This window comes from Coloeus monedula (assembly GCF_965178545.1).
Source record: "Coloeus monedula genome assembly, chromosome: 20".
Classification (NCBI taxonomy): domain Eukaryota; kingdom Metazoa; phylum Chordata; class Aves; order Passeriformes; family Corvidae; genus Coloeus; species Coloeus monedula.
Window position 1 is genome coordinate 8,030,871 of NC_138800.1, and position 20,400 is coordinate 8,051,270.

The 20,400-nt window shown below is 49.1% G+C and overlaps 1 protein-coding gene across 1 annotated transcript in view; it reads left to right on the forward strand.

Moving 5' to 3' along the window:
* NXN (nucleoredoxin) overlaps positions 1-20,400 on the forward strand; it is a 47,795-nt gene that overhangs the window by 13,197 nt on the left and 14,198 nt on the right. The gene's annotated exons all lie outside the window — the stretch shown is intronic.

The following is a 20,400-nucleotide window of genomic DNA, read 5'->3' on the forward strand; positions in this document are numbered from 1 at the left end:
TAATTACTCCAGCAATTAGCACAGTTACAGATTTTGTCTTGCCCCTGCTGCTCTGTGTGCACTTCTCACAAGGCATTTGCTGGCCTGCCCTGAGGATAAACCTGCCTTGTGCAAAAGCACATGCTGGGGAATCAGGATCCATGTGGATGTTTGCTCTGACCCTTTGCAACGGGTGAGACAGTGCCTGGCCCTGAGCAGCTCCTGCACAAGTCAGTGCTTTCTTTGCCTGTGTCCACCTACAGCTGCTTAGTGACATAAAAGTGAGGGGCAAACAAGCTGTGCCTGTGTTTTCCTTCCATTGTTAAATACTTCCAGTCATCCTTGCAGTAGCTGAAAATGCACAGAGCCCACCAGTGATATGTGGGGTGTTGGTGCTGTGATCTCATGGCCAGAGCCATGCTGAGAACATGAACCTTGTAAAAAGAAGTTAAACTTCTTCTGTAGCTCAGCAGATTGGACATTGTGTCACAGAGATAGAAAGAAAACTCCTGCCTGACATGAGCTTGGGCAAACACTTTTCATGCTATTTTGTGCTTTTTTTCTCCACCATTACTCACAGCATTTGCTTTGTTCAGAGCTTCAAGCTATGTGAACCGGTGTGTAATTGCCCTGGAGGGTACATCATGCTGACACAGAGCTGCCAGACACCTTCTGATTTCAAAGTGCCATTTACTCACACATTTTCAGTGTTTCTTGTTTGTGCTGGTGAAAGCAGCTCCTGACAGAGAAATGGATATTGGTGTGAGCAGCTCCTGCTGCTGTGCTGAGCCTGTTCAGCTCCTCAGGTGAATGACCAGCCTCATTCCAGCTTCCCTGGTAAGAGCCACTGAAGGACACCACAGGGTTCTTTCCCGCTTGCTTAGCTAAATGTTGCTAAAGAAAACAAGTTGATAATCAAGTCCAGACCTTTTTGCAGGAGTTGCCATGCTCTGCTCCCACCCTGCTTTCCTTCCCCTCGCAGTGAGCAGAGGGCTCCTGATGTGTTGGAAGAGCCTTGTTGGCTCATTGGGGTTCAGAGATCCTGCAGTGACCCTCCAAAGAAAAGAGCAAAATGCCAGTGGTCTGGTTGCTGTCCCTTCACTCTCTAGCAGCCCATCTGAGCCCATTTTCTGCTCAGTTATGAGCTCTTCTTCCTTCTGTTTATGCTCCACTTACCAAAAGATGTTGGAGCCAGATGATTTTTCTGCAGAGGATTTAATTTCATTGGAGAGAAGCAGCAGTTTGTAAAACAGTCCATGGGATTAGTGTCACCTCAGCTCCTACACGATATTCCCACCCCCTTCTTGAGTATGATTTCTTTGAAAGCTGAAATTTGCATTGCTGTTGATGCCCTGCCAGGCACTCCAGCAGGGTTACTTTCCCTTGGATGCAGTTCAAGAAACCATCATTCCTTTTCTCATATTGTTTCTCATCAAAGGAGAGGAGCACCTTCCCTTCACTGCCCTGCTCCCTGCAGCACTGGCTGAAGTAGCCATGGATGTTCTTCAGTCCCACCATACTGGAAATGTGAACTGGAAATTATTTTGGTGGCATGGAAGCTGAAGCATTCATGTCTTGAAGAAAATAGACTTCAGCATTTAAAAATCTGTTCAGAGTACTGGTAGAGGTCTTGATTAAAGCCCGTGCATGTCTTTGGGGTATCTTTAATTTTGGGGATGTATCATTTAAGTAGACAGTGTTGGGTGAACTGGTGTGTGTCTGTTTCCTATATATGTCCACCTGATTTACCTGATCTCTCCTTAATCCCCACCTTGCCTTATCGTAATGAAACTACAACAGCTGGGTTGTTGGGGGGAAAACCCCTTTTCCTAGAGAGAATATTGAGGTTCAGTGGATTTTCAGAGAAAATGTATGAGCTTCACTGGCAGGAGAACTGGCCAAGCAAGTCCGCAGTGGATTTGAGATGTTGGCTTTGTGGCTTTTGTCTAGCAGAGCCTGAGCAGCATTTGATGCGTAGACGTTTTCAGACATTTCGCATGGAGAAGGTGTTGGCAGGTCTGTTGTTAACACCCTTGCCTTTAGGCCAAACTATTGAAAATTCAAGTTCAGCTTGAATCTCATTTCAATGGCTTGGAAGGCTGCAATCTGATGGGCTGAAAAAATCTCATCCAACTCCAGCCCTTATTAGGAGCTTAATCTGAAGTGCAGCCAAAGCCCAATAAGGGAGAGGGCAAAAAAAAAAAAAAAAAGCAGTAAAATGGAACAAGAAATGTGCATCCAATTTACAGTATTCCTCTGCAACCTTAATTTGTCCCCCTGTATATGTTACGATGCCGTTTCTAATTACAGGATTACATATGGGTTTTTTCCATGGCACCTCTGCCCTTGCTGCTCCTGGAGGGCAGCTGAGGCAGCCCAGTGAAGGATGGGGCTCCATGTGTAGGACTTCAGCCCTTCATGGTGCTGGATTTGGAGGCAGAGGAGTGAGGCAAGTCATGGAAAAAGCGAGGGTAAAGTGTTGGTTGAAGAGACGGGAATGCCTGCTCTGCTGCTGCCGCAGGGCTCGGGATGGTGCTGGGTAAATTGCTTTTCATGCACAACGAGGGACTTGATTTCCCGGGTCCCCAGGGTGAGGGTTGAGTTGCAGAAGTGCTGAGTGCTCCTGCTGCAGATGATCTCATGGGAAGTTGTACGTCAAACATTTAAAATGCCGCTCCGTGCTATTTATTTTTTTAAAAGGGAGCTGGAGGCTGATTCTGGAACTGGATGCCCAGAGCTTCTCTGTAACTCTTTTCTTCGGCTATAAACCGGAGGTGTTGTGAACGTAGTTCTCTAGGATTTTATGAAAATAAATTCAGAATCCTTTGAGAAGAATCCCAGTCTGCAGTGGCAAGACGCCTTCATTTTTGCCTTGGAGCAGCACATGAAAAGTGTGAAGTGAAGAGAGCTGAGTGCTGTGCATGCACAACCAGCAGAAACCCAGAGCTGAGTAATTCCTCTGTTGTTGAGCATCTCTGCTCAGTTCTAACTGCGTCAGGACTGTGTGCACACCTGATATGTGGCCATGCTGTAAAGACCCCTGCAAGTGGACCAGATTAATGCTACAGAAACAGCATATTTCCAGCACATCCTCGCTTGCTCTTCTGGTGCAGTATGGGAGAAATACTGGGAGGGTACAGGCATCGCTCTCCAGCAAACAGTAACAAGGAGGAGGCTGAACAGCTCAGTCCTGAAGATGGTAATTCCTTTGCATTTCTGACGTGTAGCATAAAGTGGGAGGTTTTTGAATCATCCAGGAAGTGTGTAGTTTAGGCTGCTAATGCCAGATGTCTGCTTTTGGCTTATCTGAATGTGGGTTGCGTTTGATTTTTAGGCTGGACTGGTGTTGTGTGTTGGAGCCTCGCTTGCAGAATAACTCCTTGTGTCCATTGAAGAAGGAGGTCGAGGGAGTTATTTTTTTCTGTGGTTTTATGGAACTCTATACCGTTGTCTGTCTCCAAGGAAGATGTGACGCACGATGGCTTTGCAGCTATGCAGCTGATGGAGAGGCACATAACTGTGGATGCTGCCACAGGGATGCTCCAGCAAGAGGGTTGGAGAGCCAAGAGGCAGCCAGCATTCCTCCCCCTGCTTCAGTACCCTTTGGACTTTGTTCCAGCTTATCTCCTTCCTCCCAAAACGTGGATTAGGAGCTGCAAAGCTCTCTGCAGGAGGAGCAGCAGGAAGAGCCCCATGAGAGCTGCTGTCGGGAGGAAGGGCAGCGCTCAGCCCTGCTCCTCCAGGGCTGTGCAAGGGTTTGAGCAGAGCTCGCTTCTATCAGCAGATGTTGTCAGGCGTGCACAGGCAAAACCTTGCTCTAATTCAGTAATTATAAAAATTCCTGGCAGAAGCTGTGTGTGACTCAGCTGCAGAAAAATTACTGAAGGAAAAAAGAGTTTACGGAGTTAGACTGACTTGAGCACACAAGAAGGGAAGCTGGGGCTTTCTGTAAATCCACTTGCTTGTCCAGCCTTAGCCTACCATGTCTTTTCCTGGACAGAGATGAGACGGGAGAAGCAGAGCAGTGAAAGCCCAGGAGCTCATCCTCCCCTGGCCACAGCTCCCTGAGGCTGATGGAAGAGGACGGATGGAGAGTTCCCTTTCCACTGCCCCGGCAGAGCCAGCACTCAGCCCTGGAGCTGCCGTGGCTCTGGCTTGGGAAGGAGGGCAGGGCAGCCCCTTCCCTGCCAGCTCTGAGGACGGGAGGAGGCAGCTGCTGCCTGCTCAGCATTTGCCTTTGCCTTTCCCCTCACTGCACACACTGGCACAGGAATCTGAGGAAACCTCACTGGCAGAGGAATCCATGGAAGCCTCAGACAGGTCTTGACTTATCTGCAAAGGGTGTTTGCAGCTCTGTCTCCTAGGGAAGCTGCCTTTTTTCCCCTTTGTAAACATTGGATTTAGTTTTATTTTTGTTAAAACGCACATAACTAATTTCCCTTGGAATCTTTTGCAGGCGTCTGCTCTCCGTGTGTTTTGGCCTTGCTGCCCAGTGCTGGTTTTGAATCCCAGTCCCAGTGGTGGGAAGTTTTTAGAATGAATGCCAGTTGTATTTTCCTCTTCAATAGAATCACAGTGTCCGCCTGTGGGTTTTAAGCAAATATCCTTGGTTTTATGTTTTGCTTGCAAGTAGCCAGGATCCAAAGGGTGTGTAGGCAACCACAGAGATTCGGCAGGGATGCAGCACTTCCCTTTTGTCAAAAATGACTGCATTTTTCTTCTTTTTTTTTGTATCCTGGCATGCACCTCCCTGAGCCTGCTGCTGCTGTGCCTGGCTGTTCATCCCCTGCAGCAGGCAGGATCCGTGCCTTTGTATGGGGCTGTGGTGGAGGCACCCAAGGGAGGTGTGTGACAGCCCCAGCAGTGAGTAATTTAAAATCACACCTGGGGAGTGTGGGGTAGGAAACAATCCTGCCTGGTGCCTCTGGGAGTGTGGATGTGTCTTCACTTGCTTGACTTTTCAGTGGCCAGAATGTCTTTGCTTGCACTTGGTGCTAAATTTTCTGCCTCTGTCGGTTCTGCTGTGGTCAGCCCCTCACAGCCACGTGTGTGTGTGTTACACTGGCTCTGTTGTTCAGGTGCTTTTCAGCATTTCCATTACAAAATCTAGTTTCAGTAGCACTGAGTTGTCTGCAAAGTTGCTTTTTTTTTTTTTTTTTTTTTTTTTTTTTTTTTTAAATACGCCATTCTCTGAGGAACTTCTAAGAACACACAGCTCCCTGGTGTCTCCAGTGCAGCAGTAAAACTGTAGCACTCATCAGCTGTACTTTTTATAGTTCCTTTAGTCGGCAGTTTTCTTAGTTCTTTTCCCTTTGATGTTGGTCACTGTCAGAAAAGAAGTTTGAAGCTTGTTGGATAGGTAATAGCTGATAGATCTTATAAAGTATTAGTAATGAAATGGGAAGTGAGCAGAAGACTGTGTAGTGGTGGTATCAGCAAGAACACCCAGTGAGAACAGTTGATTTTAGTGTCAGAGAAAGGCAGAATAAACTTCTTTTGCCTGGGATGGGAGAGGGAAGCAGAAATTCTGCAAACAGGTTTGTATCTGCATGAAGCTTCCATAACTGAAGAGCTGTCTATATCCTAGGAGAGTCTTTATTTACTCCTTGGAATCCTGAGTTTTTAGAGCATGTGTTGGCCATGCAAACTCTCAGCTTTGTCATAAATCTGTGTTTTGGCAGTGCTTGTCCAAATGCCATATTATCCAGAAAGGAGTAGATAGGGGATTAGAGCAGAATCCTTTGCTATTTATGGACTCCCTTGGGGAATACATTGTAATACTCTTTTGAATGGGCTAAAAGGTAACCACAACAACCCAAAGCTGCATGTGCTAAATCTTCCCTGTGGCCCTCCTGTAGATCTGCTGGGGGGGATGGAGGGGGGGATATTTCAGCTTGCAGATCTGAAACAACCTTGTTCTGGCTTTAATGATCTGTCACCTGCTGACTCCCCGGGATTCAGAACAGAATCTGGGACTCGGGCTTATTTATTTATTTATTTATTTTTACGAACGGGCTGGGTTTGGAGCTTTAAATGTCTCCTTTCCTAAGCAAGCACAGATTTGGAAATCATTCATTTGTTACAATCTGTAGGAGCATCTTTCTTGTAGAAGTTGCTCATCCTTTCCCCTCTGCTCCGGAACTGCCGTAACCAGCGCGGGTCCTGCGTATCCGGGTGTCCCTGTTGGCACAGGAGGAGCAGGCTGGATGCCAGGCTGCCAGATGGAGTCTGGAAATGTTCAGCAAAGCTGCTGGCTCAGGCTGTCCTGATGCCCTTCAGCAAACTGAGCAGCAAGAACTTACCCGAGAAGGGCTTTTCTTGTCCTTTTGAAGTTGTCAGTAATCCAAAGTGCCGCCTATTCTGTGCCCAGAATTTCATCTGTCAGGCTCTAGCTCTGCCCAGTGGAGGGAGGAGCTGCTCAACCCTTGTGGAGAGAGCACAGAAGACCCAATCCAGCTGTGTTAGAGCTACTGTAAAAGGTTCTGTGCAGGTGGACCTCTTCTTTGGCTGCTTCCTGGTCTGACTGGGCACCTGGACCCTCAGACACCCCTTCCTTTGCCCACCACCTACAAAACCACCTGTGTAGTTTATAAGGTGCAGGGCAAATGCCATAAACTTCATAACTTGAAGACAAAGTTTTTCTTTAGGGTTGCAGCCCTACAGACCAGCTGGCTCTGGTTTAGTTTCTCAGGGTTTGGGAATTTCCTGGGCTTGGGTGTTTATCCCAGCTGCCCAGCCCCAGGCAGCCCCTGGGGTATTGTGTTTGCAAGGGGGCCAAGGTGTGTTCCTTCCTCACTCTGTGGTGGAGTAGAGCAGTGCAAAGACTGTGAAATGCAGGTTTCTTTTGCAAAACTTTGCTTTTGGTTTTTATTAGGAGCAGCAGGTTTGTTCTTGGAGAAGGGAGCATCTGCTTCGTGCAGGGCTTAACATGGCCCATTTTTGTGTGTGCTCACAGCAAAAATGTGTGAGCAACAGCAAAAATCAGGAGCAAACAGATGGCCAGGGCTGCCTTCTCCTTTATGTGCCTGTTTAATTGAGTAATATGCGTGGCCTTGCCTTTGTGTTTACCTTAGGGTTTGTTATGACATTGAAGATGGATTTTCCCTGGCTCTTGCACACACAGCATGTAAACCAACACAGCTCAGTACATGATCAGTGTGTGAAGCCTGGTGCAACCTGGGAACTCAGGCTGTACTTGGATGCACCCCATTGACAGCAGCTTTGATGAGCCTAGTGGGTCCCTTCCAGCTCAGGATATTCCATGATTCTGTTCTATCATTCGTTGCTCAGTTGCAGCTCTCAGACTGGGAAGCTCATCTCTTCTCATGCTTGTAGCCACTTGCACTGCTTGTCAAACACAGGGGCTTGTTTCAGATTGGTTTTTCTGGAAATAGGGACATTTGGGAGAAGAGAGACCTCTGAGGTATCTCTATCTTCAGCTGTGGACCTGGTGAGTTCTTGGTAGCCATGGGGAGGGAATGTGTCTGCATCTGGTTTTGCTGTCTTCTTTTAGTACAAAAAAGTTGCCTCGTAATCTTGGGATGATTTTTGTACAGACTTCTCCTTCAGTTCTCAGTTTCTGAGCCCTTAGTTCCTACCTAGGGAATTGGAGGTTTGTTTTTTTTTCCCGTGCATCATAATTCCTGGGAGATTATGTAATTTATCGATGCTGGCTTGTCAGGAGAGACTTGGAATAAAAGGCTTTGTAGTGTGCTGCTTAGCTGGCTGTAAAAACATGAAAGCACCAGGTTTTTAACTGGCTTGCTCACACGGCTTTCCTCTGCAAAGCTTGAGCCAAAACACTCCTCTAGATGAAAGTCCAGGTCAGGCAGAGTTTGTCTGAGAAGGGGTATAACATTGATCTTTGGTTTAGTTTTTATTTCTTGTAACCTCTCAGTAAGAGCAGGGAATGAGGATAAATTGTTTTCATCTCTCAGCGGTCAAAGATTAAGATGGATGAGGCAGTGGGTTGCCTGGAAGAAGCTGTTAAGTAAGAGCCTGGCTGTGACTTCTCTCTCTTGGATCTTGGATGAAGCTGACTTTGTGCTTCCTGCTTCCCAGGCGCGCTTCCCCACGCTCCTCCTTAAATATCCAGCTGGTGAGTGATTGCCTTGAGTTTTCTGAGGTCTTTGAACTAAAATGAATGGGAAGGGCTCTGGGAATGAGGCCTCCCATCGGTCACTTGCCTTTCACCTCTGAGCACAGGGGTTTGAATCAGGTATGGCATTAAATGCACAGGGTTTGGTGTCCCTGAGGTCACATCCTGCTGAGCCTGCCTGAGCTGCTGGGTGTTTGCTGTAGCTGATAAAGTTCCAAAAACCCCAAGAGTTATAGATCTGAGCATCATCCCATTGAGTTTGAGTAAAGAAAGAATGAAGGAGGCTTTGGATAGCAGAGGCAGTGTGGTATTCCTGGGATTTCAGGGTCTTCGTTTGCCATTCTTTGGGTAAGTTTTCATGGAACAGGAATATATCTCATCTACATCCCAGATTCAAATGTTCAGGGAGAGGATTCTAGGAAACTCTGACTAACGTTCATCCTGATTTGGGAGGGCACAGGAGAGGTGTATCATCTGTGGGAGCAAAGGCACTCTGCTTGTGGTGGGGACTGTACCACAGCATCATCATGTTTTAGGTATTTAATGAATTCTGGTTTTGTAACTGGAGTCAGTTCATCACCAACTTGCCTGTGGGGTTGAAAATGTGGGACCCTTTGATAGGGGAAATGAGTGTGTTGGAGCCCCAATATCTTGCCCTGATCATGAGAGAAAAAAGCCCTGTTTGATTTAGGGGGGAAGGTGTTGCTGTTTGGCACCTGGGCACAGCATAATTAGGGCTCACTTCCCATGGGAGATGTGAAGCTGCCGTGCTGGGACAGAGCAGGAATGGGGCTGGCTCTGCTCTGCCTCACAGCAGCTCCTGTCCCTGCCCTGGAGCAGCCTTCCCTTGGCAAATCCTCCCTCTCCTCCCTCTCTGGTTAGCATCAGATTGGATTGGTGGTCCCTTGTGTTCAAGGGACCACTTTGTGTGTGTTCAAGTACTGATGGGGAAAGAATGTTGGAGAAATACTCAGCTTTGGGGCTCCCCAAGGTGGTGCAGTAGCTGGAGTTGTTCTGAAGCCCCAAGAGAATTCCCTACAAAACATATGGCTGCTGTTTGCTGCTGCTGGAACAGCCCCTGATTGGCATCTTTCATGCTGTCACTAAGTGGGGACCAAAGCTTGAAGAGGCATTTTTGCCCTCTGTGCTCTGTATCCCAAGCCAAGGGGTTTTGGGGCGGGGAGGTGGTGGGTGGTGGTCACGCAGGACACAGGGCACTGGTGCATGGCAGGGTGGCTGCCTTCCTTCTTTTCCTGCCCTTTGATGTGCTGTGGGATATGTAATGAGCATCTGCCCTCTAAGAGAAAACAGATTTGAGTTCTAAAGTTGAAAAAAGAGGGAGCAATTTTGTTTAATCATTTTCACACCAATCCAGAGGCGTTTCTGTAAGAGCGAGCGGCATCTGGTTCGAGGGCAGCCTTGGCTGCTTTGAGCTCTCCTGCAGCTTCTGCAGTCTCAGGCAGAGATTGATGTTCCAGATGCTGTTCTCAGCAATCGGATCAATGACGTGCTTATTTAGACTTTTCATTTTTGAAAGGGGAAAAAAAAAAGTGGATTATACTTTTTAAGCTCATCTGAAGTCTTACAGATCTGTGAGGGGTTTTGTTTTGTTTGTTTCCCAGATCAGGGCCCTGCAAATTCTTTCCCTGGTTATGAACACCACTCAGAAAACTGGAGGTGAGCTGCCTGTCTTGGTACCTGGGTACCTGCATATTCACCCATTCCCTCCCTTCGAGCCACTGCAAGAAATACAGGATTTTTTATTCCAAACACAGAGTATTTGTTTCAAGGAGAAAGTACTTAAATGCAGCAATGCCCCTGTGCCCTGCAAGCTGCACTGGCTGTCCTGGTGTGCACTTTGGGTTGTCTCCAAACTTGTTTGTGTATGTGGGAAAATTACTGAGTGACAGGAAAAGTGCTGGGAAAGCTTTGGGGATTTGATTTAAATCTGATGAAAATCAAGGCTGCTGCCTGTTCTCCTCTGCCAGCACCCATTGGGGTGGCTGTAAAAACGGCTGCTGTGAGTTTGTTGCTGTGGTTTTCCAAACCCAGGCTTGTTATTTACCCATTTCCATCTATCCAGCATCAGTGTTGCCCTCCCAGAGCCTTGTGGTGGTCGGTGTGTTGTTTTGGAGGATGTCACTTGCCAAAGTCCCTGGATTTGGCAGGAGTGCTCCAGGAGTCCCATGGGAATGAGAGTCCTTAACCCTGTCCCAGCCCTTATCTGCTGCCTTGGCTGATGAGCTTTAATTACGGAGATCACAAATGCTTCATGTTCCTTGGGAGGCTGAGGCAATGTTTGGCTCCTGGCATACCCTGGGGCTGTCCTGGGATGAAAGTCTCTGATGGTGATCAGTGAAAGCTGCTCACCAAGAGGAGCAACAGCATCTTGTCCATCTCAGGATGAGTTTGGCTGGCTGCTGGGATGGACCCTGAACTCCACACTTGGCTTTTGCTCTGATGCATAGTGTCCAAGCAGACCTGAGGTCTTGGCCAGGGGAGGTGTCACATGTTAATTTTTGTCCATTCAGGTTCTGCTCACAGCGTGAGATACAGAAAAAAAATCCCACAAAGTAAGCTGGAATTAAGCCACAGATTTTGTTCTCATTAGTGTAAAATCAGAAAATCTGGTGTTTCTGATGCCTCTAAGCAGAGAAGGAGAATTAACTCCCGGTAAATGTAAGCAGAGGATACTTAAAAGGCAAATTGTTCACATACTTTCTTTAAAATTTGCATGAGTGTAGCAAAAGGTCATCGCAACTGCAGTCTCCTCAGATCCTGCCTGCCGGTGGCTGATTGCAAGAGCCTGTTGCTAAGTGTTCCTGGAAACGGAATAAAGATGAAGCAAGATAATTGAACAAGAGGAGGGAGAGGGAGAGGAGGGGAAAAGCTTGGAGCTCTCAGCAGAACCGCAGGGCTGCCAAACGAGATGAGTATGTTGGAGTCTGACTGGATGGCTGCATTCAATCAGTTCTGACCCAGGGGTGGGAAAGGGGTGACTGAGTCTGAAACTCATGGCAGATCCTTGGAAAAAGTCACTTGGACACAAGTGGATGATTTGCTTGCGTTTCCTGTGGCTCATCCAACTCCAAACACGTTGCTTCCTAGCACTGAGGCTGGAATGGGGATGGGAAGATAGACTGTGCTCCCACAGTGCTTTTCCTGGATAAAATCTCTGTTCCTGCAGCATGGATTTAGTTACCCTGGGATCATCTTCTGGACAATTCAATAATCATGGAAAGCAACAGGATAAAACAAGAATGCAAGCAGACAAATCCAGAGCTTGACTAAGGCAGAAACCTTCAACTCCAGGTGATTTGAGGGGTGTTTTCTTTCCATCTCAAGTCAGGCTCCCCTCTGAGGAAACAACTGAGGGTGGTTTTGTGTGTTGCAGAATCAAATAAACCCCAGTGCAGCTCCCTTTTATTGCCGAAAAGACAAGGAAGCAAAACTTCCTGCTTAACTTTGGTCTCTCTCTAGTTGAAGCTCTTGTAAAAACACCAGGCTTTCTTCAACTCCATGGATCTATTTCCTGGAAACAGTTTTAGTAACTGTTTCTGGAGTGATTTTTATCATCCCAGAGCATTTTACAAACTGAATATAGTAACAGCTGAAATACAGCCCCATCTGAGGAGGGTTGCTGCCAGCGCACAGAAGTTTTCGGCATGTTGTAAAAGAACACACAATTTGCTTTTTCTTTGCAGAGAATCTCCCTTATTCTCACCAAAAACATGAGGTATCGCTCCTGCCACCCAGCCCTCTGTGTCACCTCCTGCTTTGCTCTTGACTCAGAGACTCAGTGGCAGAACTGGTGCTGGGTATCCTTGGCTCTCTGAATCCTGCGGTCTCTGAGCCTCCCCCTCCAGCTGGGGCTGGCTGTCAGCAGAGGGAATTAATATGCTGCATCTTATCTGACATTTTGAACACCCCCGTGGGATTCACGTTTCATCAGCTCCTGGCAGCAGCTCCTTGTTTCTCCATGACTGTCTGTGCCATGCTCGGGGTGGCAGGAGGGACACGGTGGCCAACTCTCTCACACCAGTGTCCTGCCTTCATCTGTGTGCTGACTACAGGCTCTTGCCCCTTTGGAAAACTCTACAAAAGTGGAGCTTTTGACCTTGCTACTGATTTTTCACTGTCCCTGCTCATCTTCCTAATTGGTTTGGCTGTTGCATGACACCTTAAAATGAAGAAGAGGGAGTTGCAGGCTGCTGTCCCATTCCTCCCCGGTCGATGGCTCTGGAGCTGGAGGCCTCTTGTGGCTCCGTGCTGGGTTTCGGGGACAGATCGGGTTCCCTCGCTTGCCCTGCACCTGGCCCACCATGTGTGTGTGTCATAAACCCCTCAGCCCTGTCTGCTGGCCCCATACTGGTTGTCCCTCCCCTTCCTCTGTGCCCAGCCCACACCACAACTCTGCTCCTTTGCCTGCCCCTCCCTTCCCTGTTCCCCAGTTTTGCTGGAGCACAATGTGATGGAAAAGCTGCTCTGCAAAGGGGTGGGTGAAGAAATGGCTTCTCCAACTTCCCACATGCTGATTTGTGCTGCAGTTGAGGTGCTGATGTGTCTGAGCTCTGGGCAGCTTTATTCTGCCCTGGTTTTAGTGTGTGCAGGTGATTAATTGCAGACGTGGGACTCTCAGTGGCATTTTCCCGTTTAGAGATCATTGGCTGGGGCAGGTTTACATTTCCAGCCTCTCTGCTGAGGGGCTGAGTGTCAGTTTGGGGAGCAGGAGGGAGAGGAGAAGTGCTCAGCAGGAGAGCATTTTCCAGCAGCCTGTGTTACATCTGTCCTGCCTGTGTCACACGTCACTCGGATGCTCTTCCCCTCAGGGCACCCAGTGCTGGCTCAGGCCAGCACGGCTCTGGGGCTCAGCTGTGCTGGTGAGGTGTGATAGGAGGGCACAGAGGCCCTGAAAACACATCATCATCATCATCATCATCAGTGGTTTAGCCCAGAGCAGTTTTGGTGGTGTGATGTTTGCTCAGGATGGGCTTGGGACTCCAAAGGAGAAGTCCCCATGAGCTCTGTAGCTGCTCGGGGTCAGCACAGGCTGTGGGATCCCTTCCACCCCAAGAGCCGAGGAGGAGCAGGATAACTCGGAGCTGTCACTGGCAGGGATTGCTCTTTCCAGCTGGAGCTTGAGAGCACCTGGCTCTGGTTAGTTCCTGGCATATTTTGATCTGTGGTTACAGAGTGAATCCCTTGAGCTGTGCCGCCCTCCCGAGCTGTGAGCGGAGCCTGTGGCATGCAAAGCCCAGAGCTGCCCCCGCAGTCGGGGCTGTGGTTGTGGCCTTTGTAGCTCTGCAGCTGTGTAACCTTTGCATGAAAATCCTCCTTGGGTTACAAACCAGGAGTGCTGCCAGGTGAGATTCGACACTGTCAGCTCTGAGATGCTGAGATGGTTGCAGCTGTAGGGAGGGCCAGACCAACCAGTGAAACCTCTCCTGAGATCAGCTGGAGAAAAGTGGCTGCCTTTAAACTGTCTGAATGTTTGCAGTGATGCAAGAGCTGTGTTGAGTGGAGGTTTTTGTAAGGAAGCATCACAGTGATGTGATGGATGAGCTATTGCATTTCAAAAGGTGCTGTGGAAAAGCAAATTTCCCATCCACCCAGTGTGGGTACCTGAGCAGCAGTGGGCACAAGAGGGTATCTGAGATGTCTTGATAGTTTTACAGGAATCTTTTGTGTAGCTGGCCTGGGGGATGTCCTGGTGCTGGCTTGTCATTGCTCAGGAGGCTCCTGGCTGCGGCATCCTGGAGCCCTCACTCCCCGGGGTGTGTTACAGTGCTAACAAATACTCCATTGTTTTCCAGGATTTTGTTGGTCTGATTGTGTAAGGTTCCCTCTCAGATTAACCACTGAAAACAAAACAGAAACCCCACTAATACCTCATTGTGTGCATTAAACAAAACAAAACAAAAAACCAAATCCCAATTTCCCTGCTGATTTAAAAGGCTTTTGTGTTTGGTGGGAACTCTGTCTAAACTCAAGGCTTTTCAGAAGTGTTTGTTTCTTAGTGATCCGGGATTGCAAGGTGTTTGACCTTGAGATTACTGCCAGCACTCAAGTGAACAGTAGCAGCAAAGGCAAAGGCAGTGGGTAGGAAACCCGTGTTCTGGCAGCTGTCCCACTTGCAGTGACAGATGAGACATGAGACCAAGGGAGGCCCTGAACTCCAATTCAGCATCCCAGACTCCCACCCCACCCCTCGCCTTTCCTATAAACAGATGGAAAAATATCCCTTCCCCATAGAGAGACAGAAATTGTTATTTTTTCTTACTGCCTTTGTGTTTACACAGCTATTTCTTACTCAGCATTAGTCATTTGGGGGCATAATTTATAGGGGCCATGGATAATACACTTCTACATGTGTCTGAAATTTTTCCCGCATACACTTGAACTCCCGCTGCCTTCACTGCTTCTTGTGTGTTTGCAGAAAGAAAAAGTGTTTATGAAATACCTTGCTCATGTGCAAGCCCCCTTTTAAGAAGTAAAGCAAGGTGTGCACATGGAGGAAAAAAACCCATTTATTCGAAATACATGGAGGTATATTTCCTAGTCGTGGGTGCAATGCTGCATCCTTAAATTCTGCATCATCTTTGGGCTATTGAATACAATTTGAGAAACACTTGAAAAAAAGAAAGCTTATAAAAGACATCCTCACAGTGTTGATGGACCAGTCTGTCTGGTGGCATCCTCCCTGCTTGATTTCCTGCCTGGGTTGTTATCTATATGTTTAGTCAAATGCTGCTTCCTCCTGATCCTGGGATCAAATCAAGCTGCCATCCCAGCACCTCTTTGAAACCTGCACATGTAAAACAACCAGGGCAGCTCCCGTGTCTGCTGCAGGCCCTGGGGCTTTGCTCTCCATAGATCATGTTAACTGCTCTTCAGCTCTGCTCAAATTAAATGTTTTCCTATCAGATGTGGGCTGCGGAGGATCCAGCCTGTCAGCCTGCACGTGTGTCAGGGGGAGGGGAGCCAGCCATGAGCTGCCTTGCCCTCAAATAAAACGCTCAGCTCACAGTCCCTTGGATGGCACAGCCCGGGAAATTGTAAAGAACAGCATCCAGCGCTGGGGTGGTGAGAGGAAGGAGATGGGAGGAAACCCCAGGACATGAAGTTGGGCTGGCCCAGGTCCCTCATCCCGGGCCTTTGGCTGTGGAGCTCCTCATGGGAACAAAGAGCAGCCCTTGGCTGGCGGCCGCCGTGCCAGAAACCCGCAGAGAGGATTTCCTTCCGCTTCGCCTCCAAACCCTCTGCTGCTGTGCTCCCTGGTCAGGAACAAAAGCCTGGGGTCGCAAGCTGGCTCCTGCCAGGGTCTCCCCTGTCCCCCCAGCAGCTGTGGGCTGGTGTGGGCAGCCACCAGCTGGACCGTGTTGTGCCAGTCTCCCACTGTGGAGCCGCAGCAAGGAGAGGATGGAAGTGACAAGCAGAACTTTTGGGTTGATTTTTTGTTTTTTGCTCGCACCAAATCGTATTGCTGGAACATCCACAGCAGGTGCTGCTGGGCAGAAGGCCAGAGGAAACTGCTGCTAAGGTTGGTTTTAACTGGGCTTTCAGCCATTGCAGGCAGTGTGCACACAGAGGGGAGCGATGGGATCCGTATGGACCAGCAGCCCCAGTGCCCTGTGCTGTCTGTCTCAGCTGTTCACATCAATCTTGTTTATTACAATTCCAAATCCTCCCTCCTCAGCTCATTAACGTTCCCGGAGCACACATCTCTCTCACCATTGTATTTTGTAATTAGATTTTGATTTACTTTCAGAGAGAAGCGGCAGCACAATGGACATTAATTTATCCCAAGCCTCGCTCCATCTCCTCGATGTCATGGGGTCAGACCTTGAGCGTGCACCATCTGCTCTCCCCCCGCTACTTGGCTGTGTGTCGTTCCCTCACCGTGTTCCCCTTCTGCTGAGGGGGTTCCCTGATGCACGAAGGAAAAGGAGCGATGAGGGAGGGCTGGAAGAGGAGCCTTTGCCCAAGCTGAGCTTGAATCGTAGGGACAGGCGTGAACTAGATTCAAATTGACAGGGAGAGGGAGCAGCCTGTTGTCTGCAGAGCCTGGGTGGCCCCTGGTGCTTGTAAACCCTTTAAGGCACGATGTAAAAGCTGCAGTTTAACACTGTCAGTGAGCGAGGACAGAGGGGTTCCCGCAGCGCTGGAGCACTGGGGATGGCCATGGATATCTCATCAGCCTGGAGCTGCTCTGTGTGGCAGAGCTGGAGGCAGAGCTGGAGGCAGAGCTGGGCATTGGGCTCTGCTGGTCCCTGCAGCCCTGGACCAAGGGCACTTCTCCACCTAAGTGCTGCTCATGTGTTCCTCAGACAGACTTCATGTTTCAGCCCATGGCTCTTGAACGAGAGACCGGCAAGAGCTGAGCCCCTGCTGTAAAGGCAACCCCTCTGTGCTCTCCCACGGTCGATCATGTGGCTGTTGGAAGGTGGGATCTTTCCAATGCCTCACCAGAATTCTCCAGGCCCTCAGGGGTATTGTCTTGAAGAGGAAATTTTTAGTAAAGGGGCTTTACATTTGTTTTAGTAAAAAGCAGCAGCCATCCACAGCAGGAATATGTTCATTTTATTGCTGCCTTTGAGTGTTTAAACTGGCTTTGTCTGTCGCTGGTCAGGGTGAAAGTGTGGGTTGCAAGATGAGTAGAGCCTCTGCCCTCTGCATCTCTGGGCAGAGTCAGCTCCATATGCTATGGAAGAGGGAAGCGTGAGAGCTTTTATGGTCCAGTTTCACACAACAGCAGAGAAATGCAGCCCCCAAGGAGGGTGGGAGGACCACTTTCCCAGCAGCCAGGGCTCTGTGCACTGCAGGCAGTTGTGCTTTATCTCTGCCAGCATTCACTGCTGCAACTCAGGATTTATGTGAGCGAGTGAATACGACCAGGACTGATAAATCAATCAGCACAACCAAAAATAGCAGCCGGCAGCTGTTGGAAGTGGGGGATCCCTTCCCCACCAGAATGAGCGGAGCAGGAGGGGATTTCATCCGCCCCGGCCGGGTGCCAGCCCTGTGCAGAAACAGCCGTGGGCTGCTGGGGAGACCTCTCGTCTGACACCTTTATCTGGAAAAATTACTGTGGCTGTCTGCAAATGTCTCCCCAGCCTCTCAGCCAGGAATTCCCAGTCACCAGGATGAGGGGAATAACGGAGCCAGTACTGGTGGGGAGAGCAGCCTTGTGATGCTGCATGGCCGACATCTGGGGATCGCCTCAGCCCTCCTCAGATCATGAGTGATCTCTGAAAGCCTCTCACAGCTGGCCGTGGATGGAGTCATGGAGGGAACCCAGGGCTTGTGGTTTCTAGGACAGTGTGGTGATGCTTTCGTGCAGGGATAAAGTTACTGGAGGAATCTGGTGACTCTGTTTTTTCCACTGGATGGCTGTACTAAACCACCTGCACAGGAGCCAGGGAAGTCTCTGTAAGGCTGCTCAGCCTGCACAGAGTCTTGTGAGGGGCTGTATTTCCTCAGTCCTTCTCCAGTGGGTGTCCTGGGGTGAGCAGTGACTGTAGCAGGCCTGAACCAGGAGCAAAGGGCGCTGTGAGAGGATCAGCTGCTTTCAGGCTGAATAGTCCATAGATTATTTCCACATCTGTGTTAGCTTTGGCTTGATCCCACAGATTTGCAACAGCTGTTGGGAAGCGGAGCAGAGATCCCCTCTTTAAATGGATGATCAAATCCTTAGAGTGTGTGGAATATGTTATTTATATGTCATCCTCTTCACGGCAGGAAAAACAGCTTTTCAGAATTGCTGAGGCAGCACTCTGCCTTGCTGCCTGAGCTATCATCCCATCAGCCCACGGTCTCACAGCAAGTTGTAATTTGCTTTCTGCATCCCACACCCAGCCTGACACAGAATCCTTTGTGAGGTGTGTGGTTGTGCAGGTACCCATTCCAGGGATGCCTTTTTTCTCCTGGATTTCCCGTTCTGCATGGACCACAAGCAGTGGGTGTAAGCTGAGCTTGTCCCCTTTGCAAAACCTTCACATGTGCAAATCCCTGGCATTTTACCCTGAGAAAAGCTAACTAGTGCAATAGTTTGCCACAAGGCAGGTTGGGTCATCCCAGTGGTTTTAGGTGGAGATCAGATGTCCTGGCTGGAAGCTGTAGTTTAGGTGCAAAATAGTGGCACAGCGTGGGAATCCCATCGGGAGCTGTCTTTAGCTTGGCTAAAATGAACCAGCCCATTTCCTACCAAGGTTCTGCTCTTTCAGGTCAGACTGCAGTAAAAGCAGGCTTCCTTCCCAAATGTCTGACAGGCTCTGGAAAGGCTGGAATCTGGCTGATGAGGGCCAGGGTGGTGGGAATTGTGGTAGATCCTGGCACTCCTCCTGCAGCGCGTGCGTTTCTCATTCCCCATCAGCTTTCCTTGCGCACAGGGGAGTCATCAAACCAAACTGCTCCCACTTTAAACAGCACATTCCTGGATGGAATTAATATGGTTAGTGCATCGAGACCACTAACTTCCAATTCAAGGCTTTTATAATAGGCTTCAAATGGCAGCCCAGTTCCAGTTGCTTTATATGCAGTTGTTGTGTTTGTCCACTGGTGTTGTGTGATGGGTTTCAGTGATAACCCAGGCAGCAAATCTGTTAAAAATAGGAAGTGCTGCTCAGCCTGTACGAAGCTCTGAAACTTGGTTTGGTGTTACCTGGGCCGGTGGGTTGTGCCTGGGAGCTTTTGCACAGGTGCAAGGTAAAACCTTCCCGTTTGAATGGCTTTTTCTCATTCACCCAACGTGTGACTGAGTGTGACATGATGTTCTTTAGGTTCAGGTCTCAGAGCTCAGTGATGGACATGCTCCCCCAGCAGCAACAGGTGTCATGTTGACCTCTTTTGATGCTTTTTGACCCTTTTGACACACACGTGGCTTGGTGCTTGCTTGAGGCATTCTCACTGATGAGTTAGAAGTGGCAACTCCTGATTTCATGGGGACAGAGTGTCTGGATTGCAGATTGCCCGTGCCGTGGATGTCTGGGAAACCAAGACAAGTGCCTGCAGTTTGGGTCCAGTGGGGCCTGATGGTTTACACATCCTGAGAAGACCCAGGACCAGCTGTTGGCAAGAGTTAGCACATGTGCTGGACCCCGTAGACTGCCTGGAGCCAGCCATGCCACGCTTGCTGCAGTGCTTTGAGCAGGTTTGGTTTGGTGTTTTCCCCTTATCTGAGGTGTTCCAGCCCCATCCCTCTGAGCACAGCGAGTCCATGCAGCCTCTTGGCTCCGAAGTGCAGACCCTGCTGCTTCCCCAGCCAAGCAAAACTGCCAGGACCCGCCGTGATGCCCTGGGGGAGCTGCTTCTGTATACAAAGGACTTGGCAAAATGAAGTGTAATGTAAGCAACTATTTAAAGAGAACGATCCGATTGCTAGTTGTAATTTCCTTATTGTTTGCAGCACCCTGTTAAATGCCTGTGATCCTTATAAAGAGCTTTCCCCCACCCTTTAAACTTCACAGAAGTGGATTTTATCTTCTGTGGTTTGAACACCATCATTGTGAGGGGGCTGGTTTGTACTGAGTACAGTTTCTTTATTCTTTTCATGCCCAAAGCCATTTGGTTTGTAATTCCATTAATATGTCTATTGGAAATGGAAGGCTGGTGGGTGGGACACAAAACCTTGCCTTTCTCTTTGTCCCCGGATCGTTCCCATCTCAGGAAATGGGATTGCTTCTCTTTGCAAATCAGGGACAGTGATCTGCAGAGTTCTTCCTCTGGAAACACGTGGGTGCAGTTTCTCTGGGAAGTACTGGTGGAAGCAGCAGCACATCGTGTGATGGTTTCCCTGGCTCTCGTGCTGGCTGACACTGGTGGGCCCCTTCTGTGCTTCTCCTGTGTCTGGGTTTTATTCTCCCAACTGGAGCGTGTTGTAAACACACGGAACCCGAGGGGCTTTGCAGAGCAGACCTTGATGTTAGGGGAACGTGGAGATTAGTTTCCTTCCCCATTTGGCTCTTGGCTATGGTTTGGCTTTTGTTTGAGAGTTTGATAATTCACCACTGGGCTGTTTGGGTTGAAATGCTTGGAGAAATGTAAGGAAAATGAGGTGATGGCAGCAGCTCCTCCGTGCGTGGTGGGGAGAGTGGCTCTGCCAGCCCACACCTGCAGCCTGTGCTGTGCCAGCAGCTGTCGTGGTCCTGTTCCTCCTCATCCCAGCCAGCTTCTGTGCATGAGTTAAGCTCTAAATTATCCTGTGCCAGAAGCATATCCTGGGGAACGTGAGCCCAGGAGTGTGTGACACCCAGAGCACTCTGTCACCAGTGTTGTGCAGAGCCAAGCTCGCTGCAAAACGTAGTGACCAGCAGACGGGCCCATCC